The sequence below is a fragment of the Mya arenaria genome, chromosome 11 (assembly GCF_026914265.1).
Source record: "Mya arenaria isolate MELC-2E11 chromosome 11, ASM2691426v1".
In the NCBI taxonomy this organism is placed as follows: Eukaryota; Metazoa; Mollusca; class Bivalvia; order Myida; family Myidae; genus Mya; species Mya arenaria.
Genome location: NC_069132.1, coordinates 59,975,372 through 59,990,292, shown reverse-complemented (window position 1 = coordinate 59,990,292; position 14,921 = coordinate 59,975,372).

The window sequence follows — 14,921 nt, the reverse complement described above, 5'->3', positions numbered from 1 at the left end:
GAAATAATAATTATATTTCCATAAAAACATGTTTTCAGACAATTTCCAGAAAATTGCAAGACACAGTTGATTCATATACATACTACACTAACAACTTCGGATAAAGCTATGTAGCTAGCATATATCCGATATGATGAAATATGCAAACTAATTAAGATATATCCGAAATGAGAACGTTATTTCGACAGGAATAAAACACAATAGTCCGGTCAAGTATGGGCAGTTTTGGAAAGGTCATCAAAAGGTTATAAAATGCTTCGTGAAAATAAAGCTCAATATATTTTGATTTTGGTATTCAGTTTAGACAGGTCAATGGTAAGATATAATTGTTTGCTATTTCCATTATCATAGTGCAAACAAATTTTTGCAAACATATGTCAGTTTCTAAATTTGTAGTAATTTTGTTGTATCTCGATTTGGCTGATCTTTGGTCTATTAAATGAATAATGTCAAGGAGAGCATGTGTTTTCTGTTCAGTATGTGTTATTTACATATACAACGGGTTTGCTTTCAATAACAAAAGAAATAAATGTTAGCGATATACTATGTAATATAAACGACCAATGCAAAATAACCAGATATTCGCAAAGAGTAGTTTCTAAGTGGGAATATGTTTTACATCATTTAGGCGGAATAGGAGAATCTTCTTTTAATTGTTTATCTATTTATGTATACACAATGAGGAAAGAATACTCACATACTATATATTTTGTAATAAAGAGACACTTTCGAGACCATCAATAGAACAAAGATTGTGTTGATAAAGTTACAATGATGATCAGAACCCAGCAGACAATAAACAAGAGGCGTACAACGTAACGAAACAACAAACATTATACAAAAATATCAAAACATCGTTATCAGTGAGTGTTGGGGTGAAGTGAAATACTAATTTATGCTAAGGTTTTACTTGTGAAACAAGGCTGACATCCAATAACCTGATTAAACAATGCTTCTTTTAATATATGTTTAGCTTACTTAACACAGTCATACACTGGAATATAAGAGAGAGACAATTGATTCATTATGGATGGCAGACTGTAGCATTTCTGGTGACATTCATGCAGGCCGTTTTTTTACTTGCATCAACATTACAAACAACAAACCGGTTTTGTCTTAGAAAAGCTGAACACTATCTTAAAAAGCTTTTGCTTACAAAACATAGTGATGTGGAAAGTATTTGTTTAGGGCTGCTTTAATTTTATTACAACGTTCTTCATGGTATGGACAATCTTTCTTACTCGCCTGGTTATGAAACATCTAAAAAAATAACGGAACGATACTGATAAGAGATGTGGCTCATGATTTTATTGTCGTCGCCTTTTTCTTCATTAATTGTATAATTATTGTTTCGTTTCCGCAACATTAAAACTATTTCATATGGCAATGATTCAATGTAAACTACATTGACGAACTAAACGCCTAAACGCGTTCTGTGAGTTTGGAACCTTTGAAAATCACACAATACCTATTCACACTATACCAGCTCACACTTCACCAGCTCACACTATACCAGCTCACACTATACCAGCTCACAATATACCAGCTCACACTACACCACCTCACACTATACCAGCTCACACTATACCAGCTCACACTAAACCAGCTCACACTATACCAGCTCACACTATACCAGCTCACACTATACCAGCTCACACTATACTAAACGTTTATTATTTTCTGAACCTATCTGTTAAAGCGAAATATTATGTATCATTTATGAGACACTTCCGCTAACATACCATCAATTGTTATTTTAAAGTCATATGATGGTTGTTGCATCTTTACATTAAACTCTTTATATTAGCATGAGTCATTTATAGAAGCAACTCAGAATCTAGCTATTACGTGATGAGATTTCTAATGCTTAACAAATTAAACGAGAACAACCATTGACGGTGGCAACACCGTGATGTACATCACTATTTTAATTAGTTTAGATAATGTCATACGTTACTAATTTATTTGGCATTTGCCATTACTTTCTTTACACGATTTCATTCCCACTCAGTAAAACTATGAGATTAAATTTCGTTTGTTTAACAATTTTAATGATATGATGCTGTTGTTTTCATTTGCTTAAAATTCAAAAACATTCTTGCAAACATCTCTTCTTTTGAAACATTTTTTCCTTTAACTGTTGTTTATCTTTTTGTCTGCTCTTCATGCATTAAAAAACGCTACAGATGACAAATAATTGTGGGCGAATATTTCCTCCTAGGTTTAATTTAATGATGGAAGCCGTAAAAGGAAGGAATGCCTCAGTCGCCCTTAAAGATTAATGGATGGAGGGTTGTAGTGTATTTGGTTAAGGTTTGGGAGCATAGTTTGATGAATTTGTTTGGGCGTCTTGTTGGTGTGCCACACTCGGCACATTTGTCCTCCCAGATTCACTTAAACGGATATAGTTTCCTCTATTGCCAAGCAACATCGTGTTTGTATGATAGATCTTTAAACTTGAACGGGGAGGGAACAAGACGGGTCTCCGGTCCTGCCAAGTAACACTCTCGCTGAGTGAGAATTTTGGACTGAAATTATTAACGGAACAGGTGCAAGTTGAGAAATTCTGACACAAATGATGGGCGGGAAGGTGTGTGAAGACCTGTCAACTAACAGCACGGCTGATTAGGGGATTGAAACTAGAAAGAGTGGCGGGAGGTATTTTCAATTTTGTGCCGTATAATTTATGTCATGAGTCTTGAGTCTCTTCTGCCAGTTGTTATGTATAAAATAGACTTGCATCATTGCAGTTATGTCACTCTCAAACCTCGTGATTGAAATTATACTCACTTACGAGCTTCATGGATAAGCAAAATCGCACCCACTCATTGATTCTGGAAAGAGTTGGACATTATAATAACAATAATTATTTGCCCAAATTATGAATTTCAAGAAGCCTTTACTATTTATATAGTTAACACCTCCTACCGCCTAAAAAACAAAAACAGTATGAGATAAACGTTGGAATGCAAGTAAGTGAGCAGCCAAATGTATTTCTATTCACATACAAAAGGGTATTACATCTTTGTAAATGTATACACTGTACAAAATGTACGGAGCCAACAAGTCAAAATCATTTTAGATTATACAAGAGCGTTTTTATGCGATTGTGCAATTTCAATCATGAGCGGTACGGGTATAGTTATCTTTAAGTATAGTATGTCATTAAGAACGACATTTAATACGTAGTGAAGGGAAGTCAACAGGGCCGTATTTATCCGCACGGTAGAAAAAGAATGATTATGACTTTTTCACATATTTATTTTTCGATATTGGAGTAAATATAGACGGACAAAAACAAATACTCAGACGTGATACAATAACAGCTTTTCGTTTGTCAATTGTGAATGCAGAACTTTACTTTGCAACAGATGGTTTAAAAATACAGTCGATTTCAATTAGATCGTTTATATAATTATTTTTGATTAAGATTTTGTCTTTCCAACACCTGAAATGTGATTTTCGTTTTTATTTGCTGGAGTTGGAGTCATTCTGGCATCAAACATTATTGAAAATGATAGCAGTCGATTGTCTGGTGGAGGGCTGTAACCCATACAGCGATTGATAAATAAAAGTCGAAATTAGTTAAATATTAAAAAGTCGACTAGCACCTCAACAAAAAAGAGCTATTTTTGTCACATTTTTAAGAGCTGTCGTTTAACCTCTGGTGACCCCTCTAAAATGTTACACTGTTACCAAGAAAAAACATTTGAAAAGCTATTCGTATAATTTAAAAACAAAGTGTTACATGAATTTTAACTAGACCATTGCTCATCCCCCAAGCATACAATGTTACTATATTTGTATTATAAATTTACATTCTGTGTTATTCATGATGAAAGAAGTAAGTTGTATGCCTTCAGTAGATTTTAAACATATGAAGAATGTATGCAGTAAACATTTTCAAACAATTATTTTCCTACTCTTTAAGTACGGAATAAGTCCTTTAAATGTTTGTCAAGTTTATAGAATAAACTTGGACACTCATTATGTTTTGCTGCACTACTCCTAATCAGTAAGTCGTTTTTTTCCAGATAAAAATAATCGTATAATGGTATCATCATAACCTTGGTTTTGTCTTGCAATCGTAAACGTTGGATCTTACTCGAAATTAGTTTTTATTATTCAGATATACACTTGTATCGGTGACAGTGTTTCAAATGTGTAGTAATTGGCTGTTTGAAGGGTTATGGTTATTTTCACCATACCTCACAAGTTTTACAATTTCGTTCAAGGTATTGAAACGAAGCATCGTATTGATGTTAACAGTGACCATACCCATGTGAGTTTGAGTTGTAACTAGTATGTATTATCCTAAAAGTGAAACTCGTGATTTATATGTACACATACAGCTTAGAAATTCTCAAACTCCTACATACTCCTACACTTTAAGACACTCCAGTAATTTCTAGTAATCACATTTTCGTAGAGAAAGTGCGTAGACAACCAATCCCTTACATTTTCATTACAAAACATTAAATATACGAGCTATCTTAAATTCAAATTTGACATAATTGGGATTGTTTTCATATCAAAGGAAACCTCAGGAGTGGTGCATATCAAGCTTTCAGTTTGTTACACTTCCGTCACAAACCTCTTGAAAACACTAAACAACAATACCATGAAAACAACAATGACATGCCACATGGAATAAGAGCATAATTAAAAGCAAAACAATCAAACACAGTCCTTTGAGAGGGCATTTATGGAAGGGCGTTTAACATTGTTCCAAAGTCAATGTTCAAATTAACAAGACAAGCATCTCACCAAAAAGCCTTCTTTGATCTTGTACGATTTGTGGCGAACACACAAACAGAAGCAACAAAATATGTATCAGAATATCGTAATATCTATCAAAATCATCTGAATAAATGCCTCAAAAAAGAAAGAAAAAATACAATGTTATTTCAACCTAATATTGTCTTTAGGAGTGACAACAGATTGTACTTTCCGAGAAAGCAACCATTTGAATTAATTGAATATTTTTTTGAATTGATAGATCACAACAAAGTCTGCTATATTTGTCGGGGGGTTTCTGGGAAATAAGATGATACTATTACATTCTTTTGGTTTGATATGTTTTCTCGGTGTACATAACGCCATTATTTTCTGATGCAAAAATAAGTTATAATGTCTTGTATATGTCTTTGCATCCTTGTTTGCAACTTTTACACTCATATTTTGCGTAGTTTATCTGTGATATCAATAACACCAGAAAAAGAGTACTTCTACGATGCTCAATGCATTTGTAAAAGTCATGTGTGATGAAAATGAACCACTGGCCTAGGTTTTGAGGCAATCAAGTTAATCATTCGTTGTCGCATTAATAATTAAGCGGCGTTATAATCTTTTAACCCATCAAAATAAGGTAAATGTACTATGATAGTTACATTATTAACGAGAAAAACAACTGTGAAACTACGTACAATAAAAATAGACATCATTACCGGAGTATTTTCACACACGCCTACCTACAATTGTGACATTTAACTCTCAGGAAATACGCAATGTTTGTGTTGCCATAAAACAAGTTTTCAGGCAATTTCCAATGAAAGGAAAATTTATTTCTATTCATTTCACAATAAAATTGACAAAGAAAAAACCACTTTACCATATCTCAACTATTTGCGTATATATCAAATCTGACCTAGTTATCAATGCAATTTTCTCAACCTTGTTTGACAGCAACATAAATACTTAATAAACAAATATCCCCAGATCGAACATGCTGTTAGATGTCTTAATTTACATAAAAAGTAACAATATTTGGGGCAATATATTCGATAAAGCAAGTTATACGTATTGATAAAAATATCAAAATCCTTTTCCATATCCAACCGTGAAAGTTCAGCACGCCCTATCAAAAATCACGGATCACCATACTGTCGCTTTTCTAATTCCATATCATGCTAGTACGGAGTGAAGTCTAGAAACTTAAATAGCGAGACAAAATAACTCGGGAAAAGTTGTCTTATGCTAGATGCATAACACACCTTATTTTACTTAACCACTAAAAGCATGTATATATTGAAGTATTCAAAGAAACATGAGTAAAGCACAGAACGAACAGAAAACATCTCCGATTTACCGAGTCACCTAGCTGTTTGCCAATTCAATGATCATAAATTGTATTACTATGATAAACATGAGCGGCTCACCAACATAAAAAGAAGGCGAATTCGCGTCATCGATTGACTCATGAACTTCTGCATACAGTGATCATTTTAATACCCAACGAATATTCATGTTCTGAAAGTGGCCGTGTTTCGTCTTTAAGAAACGACGATGTGTTTAAAATATGTGTTAATTTTGTTGCGCTGTGACATTTTATACTTTTTTTAATGCAATTCGTTTATTTTACTAGGATATACAGTTGTTTTCTTTCTTATTTGGTTTATAAAGTGATACTTTAGAATAACAATGAATTTAGCTTATCAATATCAGAAACATTCGTTAAGCACAAACCTTGTGTCCAATGATGAACGGAAAACATGGACGTAGATATTGAGTAGATCGTGTAGTTATACGCTAAGTGGCAAGAAACCCGATGAACCAGTCGGATCCGTATGGAGTCGTTCCAACGAGAAGATTTAGTTATTAACGGAACGTGAAATATCACTCATGGACAAAGACTATTCATGTCACTATCACTCACTCCTTATTAATACAACACGTCGCACTAAGTTATTTCATATCCATCAAAGAAAACAGGCAGATATATGTTTGAAACAGCAAAATAAGTTCTCAAATATCTTATCTCAAGCAATATTTCTTGTATTTGAATTGAAATTCATGCATTGAGCTTTACATTTTTCTTCCGTTTGAATAAAACAGTACAGGAGATCGTCAAACTTGAGGAAAATCATAATTTAAAATGCTTCTGTGATATTTCCCAAGGTGGTCCAAAATAGAACCTGCAAGAGTTCATCATTTTCACTGTATGACTTATGGAAACTATTTTGTTATACTTAAAAGATCATCCGTAAACAATGTTTTATGATACTGACAAGGTATTCAAACTGACTAATTGAATTCCTTTTGTTATTTTTAACTATTTATGGACCTGCGATAATTTCGTACTAACGCCCTTTTATCATCTTTTCAAGTTCGATTTATTTTTATTACAGAGGTGTGACACACAAACAATCGAATATTTAAATAAAAAATATAGACTGTATGAGTAGGCATCTCTTTATGGATATTATTTAACATTGTGAAGTAATTGTGATTTTAGAACGTTATTTCTACTAGAAGCAAACAAATGATCCTGTTAAATAATGACAATATGAGAAAAGTGGCCAACCGTTAAACCTGATTGTTCAAGCTCTTCAACGTTTAGTATTGGTATTGCATTCAGAAAGACTAATGCTATGAATCATAGTTCGTTATTTTTAAACCTCTTTTGCAGAAAAATCTTATAAATATAGTTCATGTCTTATTATTTAATCTTACGTGCATATGTTGTATCTGCTTTGTCTGCTCTCGAGAATGCCAACGATATTGCCAACTTTTAAATGTTGGGTTAACATCAGCATCAACATAACGTCAATCGTTCATCGTATGCACCTCGGCATTGTTCAACCATCGGCACCGTATACTCATTGGCACCGTATACTCATTTGCACCGTTCACCTCTTAGCACCGTATATTCCTCGACACCGTTTACCCATTGGCATCATATATGCATTGTCACTGTATAGCCATCGGCACTGTATACTCCTCGGTACCGTTTATTCCTTGGCACCGATTACCCCCTGGCACCGCTATATCACTTGTTAACCGTGTCGCGTTCGGCAGCGTATACCCCATGGTACCATTTACACTTTTACACTGTATTGCCCTTGTTATTCCTGCTCTCAAACCCTGATAATATTATTTCCCCGTCAATAAATGTTACCATATCTTATACTTACCTTTACAAATTTAATACTCACTGTTAATAGAACACAAGAACCATCCTTAGCGAACATAGGACACTTATCAACAAGTGACAAGTATCTATATGAAAACCTGTTTTAATCCGTCAAATGCAGTTAGCAATGCATTTCTTCCAATACTATTTCAGAAATCGTTATTTAACTTTATTAGTTGTTTTAATTGGACACATTCCTTTGAACCAACAACCTTTAAAACGCAATTATCACCTTAATAACTGTTTATTGAACATTGCCTTTACCATTGAGGATGCCACAATTTAATTAAACAGCAATTACTGGATGCGGTATCATATACACGCCTTTTATATGCAAAAAAATAGCCCATAAAAAATATTATTCGTATTTCTCTATTTTTAATAATGTCAGTGTAATTATTGAGAAACATTGCTAAGAAATGGGATATCTTGTTGTTATAATTTCTCAAATGTCGTTTATTCAAATAGACAGATGCTGAAACATCGAGAAATTGTTCTTTTCAAACTATCAAGTATAACGATCAGTTTGGGATACATTTTTGACATAATTGCAGATGTTTTAAAATAAGTATACCATATGAGAAGCATGTATAGCCAAATAATAGAAAATGGAAAAGGAAGTATATACTTTTCAAATATTATAATGGTTGAAACCTTATAATACCCTTAACAGGTCATTACACTCCTTTAAACTATCCCACTCGGTACTAAATACAGTCCTTGCTCGTTCATTCTGGTTTGTTTAATAATATCAAACAAACGTTTTTCATGCGTGCTTTCCGAATTAAATTATTTCAAACTACTAATGTTTGCTCGTTTCATCATGTTTCTTGTCAATTTAATCTGAATATATATTTAGAACCAGTGTTTTTTTTTTAATTTTTACTTTCGTCATTTTGAAACTTTGTTGTGAATAAAGTGAAGAAGGCGATCAGTTCCTGGAAAGTAAAAGCTTTTATCTGAAACTTAATAAAAGCTTATCCCTGTGTATTACATTATGCATGCTTTTGATGGGAAACTAAATACAATAAATCCAACAATGACGTTAAATGGTATTTCGCGTACATAAACATATACTTATCTATTTAGGATATTTAATGCCTTCAAAGACAAACCGATGCTATCAACATTGCCGTTAAAGCAGTATAAAGCTGCGGCGGTATTCCTAAAGCATCGCATTTCGTCACTTATATAAACTTCGTATTTTTTTCGAAATAAAAGAAAAGTATAAATATCTGTTACATTAAAGTATCTATATTGAAGCAAATCAATGCAAATGCAGTATTTCATATATTATTATGAATCCATTGTATCGTGTTTTAAGTGAACTTGAAGCAAAACTGAACACTTCACGAAATATATATTAACGTAAACTACACACACCTTAAATACAGTAAATATGGTAAAATATCCCAGAATACCCTCCAAAGCGTTTTGTCATTGAATGTCACGTAGCTTAAGTTGGCATTGTATTGATTAATTTCCTTTGTCTGACGTAACATTTACAACCTTTTTCATTTTATTTTGCATGTATACAATGGATATTACAATGAATACTACAGGGACATGCCACCTTATCATCGTTCGTACGAAAAATGTTGTAGGATCCAGAATTTCAGTTTGCTTTAAAGGTATTTTTGAAGGTTTTACTTTCAAACTAAAAAGAAACTACACTTCCTTACCTTTTCAAATTGTAAGTTATACTTTCCAATTAAATAGAAACTATACTTTCTTACCTTTTTCAAATTAAATGTTTTACTTTCAAATTAAAAACAAACTACACTTTCTTACCTTTTTTAACATTATACTTATACTTTTTGAAATATATACAAAAACTAGTGAGTGATACTGATTCAAACAATGCATGGAACGATTCGACCTTTGGCATGAGGGTCTCATTATCCTTATTAATTTAATTGGAATATAAAATATAATCCATGAAACGTTCCGTATAGGTACAGTTAATCCCAAACAATGCCAGTGTTTTTGTTAAACGTGAAACTCCAGACTGTCCATTACCATGATTGAAGTTTTACTTCAAGAGGATCGTATCAAGGACGGCGGTTATACGACTTGATACGTTGTTTATGGTTGTTAATGATGGAATAAAAGAAATAAAACATAGTATGTACGTATTTGTTGGTCTTGATGGTCAATAAAATGCATTACATGGACATTCCTCACAGTTTATGTTCGTGAACTAGGCATTGAGTGTGGTCAGAGTTACAGCGTTAATGACATTGATATAAATATAGAACTAGGACTGACCTAAACTTGATATTGTTATTAGGATGACTATAACGAAGTGCATTACTCTCAATGAGTTCTCAAGTTTACCATTCTATAAACTGTATATTAGGCAGCGTGCTTTATTTATGCAGACGTCAATATGAAATTAATTTTGTCAATAACTGTCATTTTATTTCCTCGGTTAAGCTCCTTCAAATGTCATCTTTAACACTTTCCCCATAACAACCTGAAATATCGTGTTATATTTCCTTGCAGGCCAATGACAGATAAAAATTCAAGGCCAGACATATTTTAGATGCTTTAGTAAACTTGTAAACCACTAAAATGTGCTAATATTGTCACTGAAACGTACACGGTGCATATCTTTTTGCAAACGAATCATACCTTGGTGGGAAAACCAGGTACTGAATACACTTATTCAGTGTCGCTTAGTTAGATTATTTCATTTACACTTGCAAAATGACGAGCGATGTATTCATAACAGTACTTTCCTAGGTGTAACGTTTTGGTTTTATCACGTTATAAAGTTATACGGCGACTCTTAGAAAAATAAACATTCACGTTATAAATACGCGACGACCAAAAGTAATAGTTATTGCTGACTTTATACTTACACGACTTCCCTATCAAATGTCTTTTGTTTACTTTTTAGATAAAAAACAACCCCAGGTTAAAGTTATTTTTAACTTTATGAATAAATGACTTCCCTGAGTAATAGTTATTGTAAACTTTATAAATACACGCCAACCCTAAGTTGCAGTTATTATTAATGTTATAATACACAACGACACTAGGAAATAGTTATTGTTAGGGTTAACTTTATAAACACTCGGCAGCTCTAAGTAATGATTATTGTTTTGTTTATAAATACACAACGCCCAGACAGATTTTATGCTGACTTTAGGGATCTGAATTCTCTGAAATTGATGTTTGACAATGGTATATCGTCAACAACTGTTTCAGATCATATCATTTTAATAAAATGTACCGTTCATTTTCATCGTCAATAATCCTAAACGTGCACTAGTTACACATTATACTGACTTGTATACATACTGCGTTAGGCAGGTAGATGACAGTTAAGCAGGCATTATAAATGTGTTTTCTTAGCAGCTCTAAAATATGCTCATTTTATGACTCTGTGTACTGGTAAGGACAGGTATTATAGACAAGGTGTTTTTATTTGGTAGTATGTCACCTTGTTCATTTACAATTTCTTAAGGTTAAAAGCGTGTCTTCGACTTTTCAGATTCAACTGTCAATTTATGTCTTAACACTGTTCAATACTAAAAACGTAGGCTGAAGGGGACATTTTAGTGACATTAGAAGTAAAAACAGTAAATCATGTCAATGTTGCATGCATCAAAGATAAGTAGTAAAACGTATTGATGAAGATCGAAAGTTAATCCTTGAGAATCGGTATCGTAGAAAATGCATTCTGGATAATGAGCATTGTTGTAATAATTTGTTGTTTGGTTATTCATAAAGAATTTTGCTCAGAAACAAACTATGTTTTATGTTCTGTCCATAAACCAAATAGATGGGGCTTAGTTTCATTCATCATTATTCTTATTTATATTACAAATAGATAGCGCATTTTAACTTCTGTGTCCTTAAAACTCAATATTTATTTATAGGTCATTATGGCCTTTTTTCTGTCTTAAACATCTGCTCGAAGACCAGTCATGATGTCTTTATAATCATGTTTTAATGGTTGTTATGTGTTTCCAAAACAGCTTTTAATATCGAACAGTCACGAAAAGAAGATCTTTTCAAAGTTTTCTTTTTAAAAAATCATATTATAATACACAAACACTTTTTCTACTGTATGACATACAATGTATATTGTCAAATCATCTTGCGAATCAATAACTGATACCAAACGCAAGGTAGTCCAAATGGATATGTGATAGATTGGATTTGAGTGATGACCTAGATACCTATTGTCCAAAATAGTAAGTGTCAATATCGTAGATTTATTTATTGACAGTTCTTGCCAAATGCGAACGTCCCTCAGTCAAACATACACTGCAATTGAAATTGCAATTGTCAACTCGGAATTTATTCCTTCTTATACATAAAAAAGATTTAAATGTCGCAAAATATGTCTCAGGAGCCATATTTATTCAAAATTGCACTTTAAACGTAATAACATCATTTTATTTCAATGTGAATAATGCCATTTTCGAAAAGGAAAAGGTAAAATTCAAAATTCGCAATCATTTGAAAAATTGAAAGTTTTAAAATAGTTACACAATAAAATGAACAAGCATCTTGCAATAATTTGTTTCCAAGAAGATTGGACAAACTTTTAAACTAAGTTACGAGCACTCCACAAATATACAAATACACACACACGCATGCGCACACACACACACATACACATACACACACACGTACGCACGCAACCAAGCAAGAACGCTCGCACGCACGCACGCACACACACACACACACACACAAACACACACACACACACACACACACGCACACACACGCACGCGCACGAACGCACGCATGCACTCACACCCACAGAATAAGTTAAATAAGACAGCCAGCAACTTTTCATGACACTGCATTTAAGACGAAAGTTGACATAGAATTAAAGGTTAAATATCACTTCATATTATACGAATACGACATAAATATTTATCAATCCGAAGACTGCTAATTTGTTACGAGTGATTTGTCTTGAACCACTGAAAATTTATGTTAAAAATAAATGATGATAGCTCTTTTAGCAATTGTAGTTATGTTGGCCGCATACGACATGTATTAACAATGGTGTCTTTTTTGAGGCTATTATTGTTTTGGTTGTGATTAGTGTCGCTTTTATCATGAACTATTGATACTTTTAATTCGTGTTTGACTTATGTATGACCAATGTAAATTTTTCTTGTGAGACTCTGCCAGAGGTCACGATAGGCCCACTAAATCATGCAAAACGCGTGCAATTTTTATCGTACAAACATTTAAAGCAAATGTAAATATGAATGAATGAACTATGCAACAGTGCGTTTTGTTATCTCTTTATGGATGCAGCATATTAAACAACTGGCAAATGTGTATTTCATGCATGAATAAAGGTTACTTTAACAAAGAAAAGTATAACTATTATCCTTACTGTATAAAACTCAACAGGCAGATTTATATACATGGGGACTTTAGCATAACCTGTAAACGCCAATATTTCAAAAGAGTAAAACTGCAAAAACAGCGTACATATGTACCAGACAATGTGAAGAGAGAAATGAACTATAAGTGCAACTATAAAACTCTTTCGCATTCATTAAAAACCTTTTAAAAGAGGATAAAACAAAGCATTTTCAATTATCACGAATGGTATGTTGTAAAAACAACTGTTGTTTAACGTTTCAGAAGGAATATAAAATACACACTTTTTCCGCTTGTGTCTTGCTTCGTTTATTAACGGCTCATCCATCATCTAACAACTTTACAGTGGGAAACGTTGGTTCTGAAAAAATGCATATCGCTTACAGGAGTCTAGGGTTTGTCCAACTTGGTACGGAAAAAAATCTCGTAATACTAGGTAGAATGGTACGGTTCGAGATTTTAGCACATATGCATATATTCCAATGTATCATGCAGTTCTTACGTTGAGGGCGCTTTATTATAACGAAGATAGCAAATTATGAATGTAGGAATTTTGTATCATGCAATTGGCTGAATAAATTCGGTTTTTGATATATTCAGTATAAAGTCATATAGTGTTGGATATATTGGACGTAGGTACAGACTGTGGCTGGCAAAGTTAGTTTGATCTTACCACAATATGTCTAAATAAACTTTAGATTGTTGGTATGTACAAAAAACGTTCTGCGACTTTGTAAGTAAAATTCTAACCATTACTTAACTGACAATATTAAACGATTATATTATACACTTTTTGTTACAATGCATACTGTCAGAGCCTGATATCAAGTTTACGAAAACAAGAGTGAAACAGTCTTGTGTTGTACAGCTATCATTTATGTTATTGGACATAACAAGAACCTAATTTGTCGGCCCACGTTTAATACTCTGTTGCATTGCGATGTGTAGAAAGTTATTATGTTTGGATCATTCAAATGACAGTGTATGCAAAAAGCCTAATAAAAACATCGTGCAGACTAATACATCAATTTCTAGAGTTTTAAACCTTCCTCCTGTTATGATGATACTTTTATTGAAAATGCTAATTTCAGCACATTGTCCTTTATAAGTGGACATTTGCACGCTATAAATTCAATCCTGCCATACGAAGCTAGAGCATGAACCTTTATTTTTATCTGCATTGTTCCATAATGTATTATATAAGAAGATTGATGTTCTTGATAAGTAAATGCCGAGATAATCATTAAGTAAATATGTGTTAATTGCATTTGCATACAGGAATTGTTTGGTTACGTTTTAATATTGGAACATTTACATTAAAGTTGAGATAAAATCGTTTGAAAAATGGCACCAGATTTATTTTGCATTTGTTTGAATAAATGATAGCCATGTTATTCAACTAATAATACATTGTTTAACCCGGGTTGTCATCTTCTCCAACTTTTTCACTGGGCATTTCAATATCCATATTTGACAAAGATAATGACTGTTAATCAATTCAAATGCACACCATATCGCCTCTGTATTATACTATGTAATCATATCAATCAACTACAAACTATATCTCAAAAGTAACACAAAGACATTTATTGATTCAAGTTTTCAAAAGAAACAAATTGTATTTCTGTATTGTTGAATTATTTATACA